Genomic DNA, 11061 nt, shown 5'->3' on the forward strand with positions numbered 1-11061 from the left:
CTGCAACCAACCAGGAGACAGGATAGACTGAGGAAGAAAGTTAGATGTTAATGCAAGAGGATTGAAAACAACCTAGATATGCATATAATAATGTGATACTTACATAAAGTATGATGCACCCATGTTCCAGTTATCTGTTGCTGTGTAATTAACCACTCCAAAACTTAGTGGCTTAAGACAACAACAATCCATTATTTTTCCCACATATCTGCAATTTGGGCAGCACTCAGCAAGGCATCTGTGTGCCCTCTGTGACACCAGATGGGACAGTGCGATTAAGGCTCAATCAGTCCCTTAAAGGCGACTTCCTCATCTGGCTGGTGAGTTGGTACTGGCTGCTGGCCAGTAGCTCACCTGGAGCTGTGGCCCTGGGGCCTCTGCTCCTTTCCACATGAACCTCTTCATGACCACATGAACCTCTTCATGACCACATGAATTTTCTCATAGCATAGCCAGCATTCCAAGAGTACAAAGTGGAAATTTTATGACTAATCCCACAGTGTTTAGTGGTCAAGGCAGTCATAAAGTTCTGCCCATGTTGCAGAGAAGGGGACTCAGATGCCACTTATCGATGGGAGGGTGGCAAGGTTCTGGAAGAGCTTATAAGATGGGAGATACTGTTCCAACCATCTTTGAGAAACACAGTCTGCCACAACCCATAATGTGGAATACCATGCAATCATTTAGAGATTTTTAATGCATATTATCAAATGAAAAAAACAAGTTATGAAAAAGAGAAGAGTATGTATATATTTGTGAGAAAAATACTGGAAGGATATAGATAGAAATGCTAGCATTAGTTTTCCTTCTGTGCATTTTGCTTTGTGTTTGTGCTCTAATTCATTATCAAACCTTTTTTTCAATGGGAAATGCATTATCTTCCTAATTAAAAAAATACAAATTATTTCTATGTTGAAAAACAAATAACAACACAAAGATCACAGTCAGGAAGTGAATGATACAAAACAAAAGAAAGGTCCTAAACAGGAGGAAGCAGGATTCTTTCATGCCCAACTACCTTGAAGCCTTTGATATTCTGATGTGCACTGGGAATCTACAAGGGAGGGTTAAAGAATAAAGCATTTCTCACTCTTATTTGATCAGGAAAGAGTGTGTGTATGTGTTATACGTGTATCACTGTGTGCACATGTGTTTTGCTTTGTACACATGGGTGTGTGTTTATACATATGTATTTGTGCGTGGTGTGTGCTTGCGTATTCGGGTGTGTGTGTCGTGGCACCTTAGGGAACCCATGATGCTCACGTACACTTTGGGGAACGCTGGTCCAGACAGAAGTGCTCTTGAACTCTGTAGAGGAAGAGGGCATTTTCTATGACCTGCATGCCTTTTTCCCCCTGTTTCTGCCTCTTCTTTTTCTTTCCTAGTGGCTTTACACCCTTTCTTCAGCCTGTCTCATTAGCAACTCCCAACCCCTCACCCACAGTAGAGACTGGGCTAGGGCCTCTCTTTCCCCTCCCCTCCTGCTCCCTAATGCCTTCTCTTGAGCTTTTGACAAAAGTCGCAGGATTTGGATGGGGTAAGTGAGCGAGAAGGAAGCTACACAGGCAAGGCAGGAGTTGAGAGAGAGATGGAGATTCTCAGAAAGTTTGACAAATAGCAGCTAAATCCCCTTTCAACAGAGATAGTCTTTGGTAAGTACTTGAAGTGCTTAGTTCAAGTACATAGGCAGGGCTCAGTGATTCTTGGTCATTGTCGTTCGTTGTTATAACTCTTTCTCCCCAACCCTCATAAACACACACTCATCGTACACTTGGATTATGATCATTTCATTACGGACTCTGGGAAAAGAAGCCTTAACACCTAAGGATTAGATGAAGTTTTTCCCCTCGCTACAGAAATTCCCACAGTTTTACACCCAGAGACATACAAGAAGGTTCCCAGCAACACTGGAAAAGCAAAAAAAATGGAAACAAATTGAATGTCCATGAATAGAAGAATGGATAAATAAATTGTGGCATAATCCTACAGTGGAATACTATAAGTAGTAGAAATGAATGAATAAGATCTATGCACATAACATGGATGAACATCACAATAGACTATTAAGAGAAGAATAAGTAACAGAGGAATAACCTACAATGTGATACCATTTATGTATAAAAGCATTAAAATATATCATGTATGGTTTGGGCATATATACATATAAGTAAAAGTATTTCTTAAAAATCACAGGAAAGATAACACATTCGGGTTAGTGCTTATCTGGAGGTTATTTTCTCTGGGGGTGTGAGATGAATGAGGGAAGAAATATAAGAAGAATAGATGTGTTGCTAACATTAGCTTTAACTGTGTCACTAATATTAATTATCTATTGCTGAGTATCAAATTACCACAAAACTTAGCAGCTTAAAACTGCATACACTTATTATCTCTGTTTGAAGTGATCATGTGGATTTTATTCTTTGGTCTGTTAATATGATAGATTACATTGAATGGTTTTTGAATATTGAACCAGTCTGCCATTCCTAGAAAAAATTCTACTTAGTCATAGAGTGTTTTTCTTTTATATACATATATTGTTGTATTCAATTTTCTAGTATCTACATCAAGGGTCATCAAACTTCCTCTGTAAAGGGATAGATAGAAAATATTGTTGGCCTTTTGGGACATACACACTCTGTTACAACTATTCAATTCTGCAGTTGTATAAAAGCAATGTTAGACAATATATAAACAAATTGTATTAGTTTCCTGGGGCTGCCATAACAAAATGGGTGGCTCAAAACAACAGAAATTTACTCTTTCACAGTTTGGAGGCTAGAAGTCCAAAATCAAGATGTTAGCAAGGCTATGCTCTCTCTGAAGACTCTAGGGAAGAATCCTTCCATGCCTCTTCCAGCCCGACATTCCTTGGCTTGTGGCAGTGTAACTCCCATCTCTACGTCAGTCTTTACCTGGCCTTCTTCCCTCCGTGTCTCTCTCTATCTCTGGGTCCAAATTTTCCACTCCATATAAAAACAAGTCATATTTGATTTAGGGCCCATCCAAACCCAGTATGATCTCATCTTAACTAATTACACTTGCAAAACCTCTAATCCCAAATAAGGTCACAATCTGAGGTTCTAGGTGGACAGGAATTTGGGGTGGGGTACTAGTCAAACCAATAGAGCCATGTCCCAAGAAAACTTTAGTAACAAAAACAGATGGTGGGCCAGATTTGGTCCATGGGCCATCATTTGCTGACCTTTCACCTAGGTTGTTAAATTTATGGACATATAGATTTTTGCAGTATTCTCTTTTTGAAATGTCCATGAGGTGAGTAGTGACATTCCCTCTTTCATTCCTAGTATTAGTAATTTGTGTCTTTTCTCTTTTTTCCTTTTTCAGTCTAGATTACAGGTTTATCAATTTCATTGATCTTTTCAAAGTACTAAATTTTAACTTAATTGATTCTTTTCTATTGTTTTCCTGGTTTCAATTTCATTGATTTCTCTTCTGGTATTTATTATTTACTCCTTCTGTTTACTTTGAGTTTATTTATTTATTTTTTTACTTTTCCCCTATTTTCTTAAGGAAGAAGCTTAGATTGTTGATTTGAAACCTTTCTTTTTTTTAATAAAATATTTAATATTATAAATTTTCCTCTAAGCACTTCTTTAACTGCATACCACATATTTTGATGTTTTATTTTCATTTTCATTCAGTTCAAAATACTTTCCCTTCAAGATTTCCTCTTTGATCCATGAGTAATTTAGAAGTGTGTTGTTTAATTGCAGATATTCTATTATCTTTCTGTCATTGATGTTTAGTTTAATTCACTATGGTCAGAAAACATAGTTTGAATTCAATTTTTTTAAATTTGTTAATGTAAATGTTCAACTTTCAGTATTGTCCCACAGATCCCTGAGTTTCTGTTCATCTTTTTTTAAATCTTTTTTTTCTGTCTGTTGTTCAATTTTTTTTGTTGTTGTTGTTCAGATTTAACAACTATCAGTCACCCAAGTTCGTTCACTCTTTCCTCTGTATCTTCACTCTGCTATTGAGCCCATCCATTGAATTTTCAATTCAATTATTGTATTCAGGCTGCAAGTTCTGTCCTGCCCTCTGTGGGCCATAGCAGAGCAATAAGACAAAAGGGGCCTTGGTATCAGCCCTGGACTGATATGCTCAGACTTCTTTTATGTGGGAGAAGTAAATTGTTTGTCTACATGTAGCCACTATTATTTGGGGTTTTCTGTCAATCTGAACTTAAACCTGTTTAATACCACCCCTTACCTGGATGACCACAAGAGCCTCTAAATGGCCTTCCCACTTCTTTCATTGCAACTTAAGGTATCCTAGAAACCACTTCCCCTTTAAACACTACTTTTCTCATGTCTTTCCCCAACTCATAAATCTTAAGTGGCTCCCTATTTCCTACTGAAAATAATTCCAAATTCATTAGCCTGATATTCAAGGTCCCACTATTAACTGGATTTATCTTGTCTCACATGTCTTCACATGTGCTTACTTTGCTAAACAGACTGGTTTCCTTGATGTCTCCATCACATACTGTCTGGTCAGGTTATGCCAGCTGCTATAATAAATAACCCCCAGATCTCAGTGGCTTATCATAACCAAGGTTAATTGCCTATTCCTGTCACAGTCTGATGGGGAAGAGGTAGAGTTCTCTCCTACACAGTCTTTCAGGGACCCAGGCTCTCTCATCTGGTAACACCACCATTCTTAAGTTGTAGTCTCTAAGGTTATCATGCAAGAGGAGGAGAAAATATGGAGGATCAAGCAGAAGAATTTATGGAAACCTAGAAGCAATGCTCATTTTATCCATATTCTGTTGTCCAGAGCTCAGTCACATGGGCCAACTGAACTGCAAGGGAGTCTGAGAAATGTAGTTTCTGAGTACCCAAGAGAGATATGACATAGCTTTGCTGAATACGTAACATTGTCTCTGTCACATATGCCTTACTCTCCTTAGCTCTGAGCTTTTGCATATACTCTTCCTCTCATCCTTGGAATGCTTCCCTTTAGTCCATGCCAAATCCTCCCCATTTCTTGAGATCATATTTGATCTCTTCCTTGAAGTGCTCCCTGATTGCTCACTCTCCTGAATGAATAAACCATGGAATTGCTCAAAACATGCAATTTGGCACAGGGTAGCCTTGGCCTCAGTTTGTTTTATGTGTGAAGGTCTGGACAGCAGCTGCAAGACACTGAGAAGTCAAAGACCATGATTTGTATGCATATGTTCAAAAAATGTTTATTGGAAGTGAATAGCATCAGAAATGGTACATATTGAAACCTGAGAGGATGCAATAAGAACACGGAATCACTTCTTTGATTTTTTTGCCAAAGATGCACAACTTTAATATTATTATGAGGAAACAAACTGAAATGGAGGGACATTGTACAAAATAACTAGCCTGCAATCTTCAAACATGTTGAAGTTACAAAAGTCAAGGAAAAACCAAAGAACTGTTTTGGAGTGAAGGAAGCTTCACATGACAGAGACATGACAACTCAGTGCAACACGTGATTCTAGAATCTCTTTGCTATAAAAGATATTAAAGGGACAGTTATCAAAATTTGAGTGGAGTCTGAGGCTTAGATAGCAGTAATGTATCAATGTTAATTTCCTGATTTTGAGGGTTGTATTGTGGCAATGCAGGAGAATGCCCTTGCGTATAGGAAATACTAAAGTATTTGGCAGACACAGACATCAGGTCTGCAACTCATTCTCAAATGGTTCAGAAAATAGTCCTTTGTACCATACTTCTGACTCTTCTGTGAGTTTGTCGTTGTCTCAAAATAAAAAATAAAATACTTATTGGAGGAAATGTCAATAAATCTCAAAGTGCGAGCAAAAAGGCACATTTCATATTCAAGCCTCCTCAGTTGTTCCCTGTGCCCTGCCCCTGGGATTTCAATAATAATTATCACTACTGTGGTGCCAGCCATGGGTGGCCCACATTGCAGCCACTGCCTTCTCCTTCTCTCAGAGAACCCCGATTTTGTTGGGGCTCAGCAGTGAGCCCAGCCTCGGGGATGAGTCACTGGTCTAAGCCAAGTGTGACAGCCCACTCCTCTTTGTCAGTCACTATAGTTCCTATTCCAGGCAATGACTTGCTAGGTCTTTCAGATCAACACTCCTAAAAACAACAAAAAGCACTGGAAAAACATATTTTAAGAAGTAAACTTCAAAGCTTCAGAAAAGATGAAAAGACAGCAGGGAATACCAAACTAATTTGGGAATGAAAGCTTGTAACCAGAGAGGTAAGCACCAACGCTGCTTATCCTGAGGTTCTTTGCAGATACGGCTCACTTAGGCTTTGGTTTAGGGGATACTCCAGATGAGGGGCACAGAATTCAAGGTCCACCAAGGCCCAGGTCAGAAGATCTTCCAGAAGGCCCTCCCCACATCAAGCTAGGGCCCCCTCCGAATGGTGAAACCTGGGGATAAGGGAGCCAGAGCCTAGCTTTCCCATACTCCCTTGCAATTCGAGGCAACTGTATGTATGACTCAGTTCTGACCAATGAGACAAAGGGGAAATCTGTGGGACAATTTCTGGGAATGACTTTTCTCCCTGATGAAAGGAGAGAGGACACAAAGGGAGTTCTCTTCTCTCTCCTTCCTTGCAGCTCCATATGCTGTCTTGGGAAGCTGTAATGTAGTGCTCTAGCAGCCATCTTGTGACTGTGAGGTGGATACTGTGAACACACTGAAGGTGGCAGAGTGGAGGGATCTGTGAAGACCCTGAGTCATTGACGAACCATGGAACTACCCACTTCCAGACTTTTTGCTTTTTGAGAAGAAACATTTTAAGCCACTTTGGGTCTAATATTGTATTCCTTCTAGTGGAAGGCATCTCTCTTAACTGAGAGAGCCAAGTACACACCACAACTGCACAGCGGGGGGCTTGCCTGCTCTCACCTCCATCACTTGCCCACCCTCAGAGTCACCGGGGCAGCAGCTCTGTGAATTCACTGGGATCTCAGGAAGAACAAGGAAGGCGGGAGAAGAGTAAAAATCCAGACCCCTCACCCTTATAAGCTCAAAAAGTTCATAGCTGTTTGTACTCTACATGTGTCTCTTCTGCCACAGGGTTGATGAATTGAAGGTTAAGAGGGGGATCCCGGTCTCAGTCTCTGCTCCACCTCCCTGCAAGATTTGAACATGTATCTGGGGCTCATTTATTTGCTCTCTGAAGTAGGGAAATTGATCCCTACTATACCTGTGTCAAGGTTGGCATTAAAACCCCTTATCCTACTTAAGTCTCTTACCCCTCACTGGTACTTTACATACCTCATCTCCTTTACTTTAATCCACCCACATCCTGGGGTTGGCTGTTATTAATAACCAGTTTACAGACAAGGAAACAGAGGTTCACCAAGCTTAAGTAACTTGCCCAAATCAGACAGCTCTTAAGTGACTTAATTCACTTAAGATCTGTCAAACTCCAAATTCTTTCCCAAACCCTCTCCCAACCAGGATAGGCCCCTCAGGGCTAGGGGAGTACATGAAAGCAGGGGCAATCAGGGAAGACTTCCCGGAGGAGGTAGGGAAAGCCAGGCCTTGAAAGCTGAAGAGAAATTAGAGACAGATGAAAAGTCCAACACCCTTGAGGGAATTGAGTCAGAGCCTCAGAGCTTGGGCAGGAGGGGGTGTCAGGGAGATGGGGCTGGGAGGGGGCCAGTGGGTATAATTGTGAGGGAAAGGAAGTATATCCTGAGGCAAAGCACTTAAACTCAAGAGGCAGAGCACTGGATTGTCTCCCAGCTCTGCTACTTATCAGGTGTATGACTGAGGGCACGTTTTTAAAAAAATGTCTCTGTGCCCTAGTTTTTCCATCTGTAAAATGAGTATGATAATAGTAGATACCTTACTGGTTTTAGCTACAGTGTCTAGTACTTGGTAAGTGTTATTGATAAGTAACTTGATAAGTACTTCTTTGTAGCTTTCCCTTTTTCCCTCCTGCAGATTTGTTTGACCACTCTGGGGGGCCCCAGAGAGCTCCTGGTTACACCCCACCACTCTAAGCCTTGGTCCTTCTGCTGAAGATGCCCACTGCCCTGAGTACTCCATCAACATGGGCTTCCTCTAAACCCAGCCATCCTCCTCCCTCCCCTCTTCTATGTGAGGGAATGAGAGAGATAAGAACCAGCAACTTCAATTAAAACCGAGTCGCTTGAACAATAATGGAAAAGTAATTGAGCTAAATTGAAATGTAATTGGAAAAAAAAAAAAAAACAATCATAGCTTAACATGGATTTAGAAACCAGGCTGGGGGCAGGGACCTCTCTACTCTCTAGCCTCCAAATCTCCTTATCTCTTCCCCATCCCTCAGGGGGCCCCATCACCTCTCAGTCCAGTCCCCACAAGCTCTTCTCCACCTTCCTGCAGCTTCTCTCTACTCCCACCCTCACCCCCAGATATCCTAGATGGTGCTTCTTAATCAGAGGCAATTTTGCACACATACACACTCCAAGGGACGTTTGCCAATGTCTGGAGACATTTTTGATTGTCTCAGTGGGTGGCAGGGCAGTGCTAAGAATTATCCAGCCCCAATGTTAATAGTGCTGAGGTTGAGAAACTGCCCTGCTCCACCTCTCCACCCTGTCTTGACCTAGCCCTCAACTAAGGGGCCTCTAGTTTCTTCCTCCCTCTCCAGCATCAGGGAGACACCTCCTCTTTTATAGGTCCCCTGTAAATTCCAAGACCTTCACCCTCAGCAGAGAGAAGGGCAGATGCCCTTACTTTATGAGGACCACTTCTCTCCCTGCCAGGGGAATTCACCCTGACTTCCTCTCTTCCCATACCTTTTCCCCTCTCCCTTTCCTCTTCTGTGCTTCCTTCTTCCCACTCCCTTCCACAGGCCCATCTGGAGGCCAAGAAGTGGACAAAATGACCTTGCAAAGCTCCCTGCAATCCCCATCAGCCAAAAAGTCTTCCAAGGCCAGTCCTCCGAGACACCCATCACCACATGTTAGGATGTGGAAGACAGAAGTGTCCTTAGAGATTATCTTGATAGGTGGAAACAGGCTCAGGAAGGGGAGGGCATGCTCATGGCTGGGGTGAGCTGCCTCCAGACTCCCCCACCCCTTACACCATGCTCCAGCCACTGGGCCTCAGGCGTGAGGAGCTCCATGTCCTCAGGCCCCCTTCCCCTCTATCCACACCTAAACGTGGACCGGTTGCCCACAGAAGCAGGGCTTGGCCCCCCCTCTGCCTCTCTATCTCCCATCGCTCCGCCTTCCTGGGCCCTCTTCAGGGCTTGGGTGTGTGACTCCAGTGAAGGGCGGGGGCTGGGAGGTGAGCTGGAGGTGCCTGTTTGGGCTCCCGATAAACTCAAGAGTCAGCCGGCGTGAAATGAAGAAATATGGCTCCCGGTAAATATTTATTTTCTATCAGAAATTAGCAAACCAAATGTAATTAAAAACAACTCTGTGTGTGCCTTCTCCACCCCCAGCCCCAAGTCTAGAAAATGACATCTCAGAGTAGTGAGTCATAAAGATCTCCTCCTAATTAACAGGCTGCCCCTGTGGGTCCCCTCTCTCCTCTGGCCGTCACCCAGGTATGAAGAGCTTGAACCCAAGCAGGGTCCAGCGAGTGTGCAGAGCAAAACATAACTCTCATCAGTGAGTCTGATGGAGGAGGCAGGACCCCACCTCTGCCTGGTGACCACCATTCCCGGGGAGGGATCTGGCGTTGTTCATTGGAAAAATGGCTTTGGGAAATGAGCAGAACTTGATTCCCTCACTGTCTAGCCGTGTGACCTTGCACAAGTCCCTTTAATAATTTGAGCCTAAGTTTATCCCTTTGTAAAATGAGGGTTGTGAGGACTACTTTACATACTCACCAGATGTATAGTGAGCCCCTACTATGTGCAGGGCACCCACAAAATCTCTGCTCTCAGGACTTATCTTCCACAGAATGTGGTAAAGTGTGCAGCACACAGTAGGTGCTCAGTAGTGGAGAATGTTCTCTCTCATGGCTTCCTCCAGGCTGACAAAGGAGTCCTGGCAGTGTGGTCACTGCCTAGTCTGGGTAATAGTTACCTCTCTTTATTGAGCACTTACTGTGTGCCTGACACTATGCTAGGCGTTGCTCCCTCAGGATGGCTCAGCTAGTTAAAGGGCTGCACTGCCTCAGGATGGGTACCTGCCCAACTCGGAACTACCAGCACCTGCACCTCCTTGCCTGCACACTCTCTGGATCTACCCAAACCATCCTGCTATGCTAGAAAATGACACCTCCTCTGGGAAGCCTATCCTGATTGCTGGAGCCTGCTCAACTCTGCCCCCTGGAATCTGGCTTCCTTCAGCTCTATGTAAACTCAGCTTTGACATTTGGCACAGATTGCTTAGTATTAGTTCTGTTTCACATATCTAACTTTTTAGCTCATCATATGGATTGACTCTTCCTCCCTCCCCAGCTTGTGCCACCAAAATTTGAGGTTCAAGTTGTAGCTCTCTAACTTAACAGCTGTGTGACCTGAGTCAAGTTATTTAACTTCACTGAGTCTCAGTTTCCTGATCTGTATATCATGGATGATAATAATAGAATCTTGTTTTATGCTTGTTCGAAGAAATAAAGGTGATGAGATAAACTATTTGACAAGTTGCCAGGCACATAGTGAGGAAAGGAGACAGCTGTGCCCCAGTAGTTGATAACTCTTATATGGTCTCCCCAGCCCCTGCCATTCTCCTGGGATTGGCATTCCCCTTCCTCTGGGGGACTGACTCCACCTGTCCAGCTCTGTGATCCTAGTAAAAAGCACTTATCATACACGACCCCTACGCCGGGCCACAGTTGATCAGTTGAGGAGTGAGCCCATACCCAAAGCTGGGCTAATCAGAATTCTTATTTTTCAAATTGAAGCTGGGGAAGGTTCAGCTCCTTTCTGAGGGAAATGCTGACGAAAGGGAGAGAGCCATAGTGCCTGCCACATAGAAGGTCTGAGAGACTTTAGCCAGTAGGTAGAGAGGTAGAGACCAGGGGAAAATGAGAGCAAGTTGGGGCAGCATTTGAGTCCTGGGATCCAGTGTCCACAACTCTGCTGCCTGCTTGTCCCTCCCTTCCTTTGATTATGAGGGATCTCCCAA

The sequence above is a fragment of the Camelus bactrianus genome, chromosome 20 (assembly GCF_048773025.1).
Source record: "Camelus bactrianus isolate YW-2024 breed Bactrian camel chromosome 20, ASM4877302v1, whole genome shotgun sequence".
NCBI classification, from domain to species: domain Eukaryota; kingdom Metazoa; phylum Chordata; class Mammalia; order Artiodactyla; family Camelidae; genus Camelus; species Camelus bactrianus.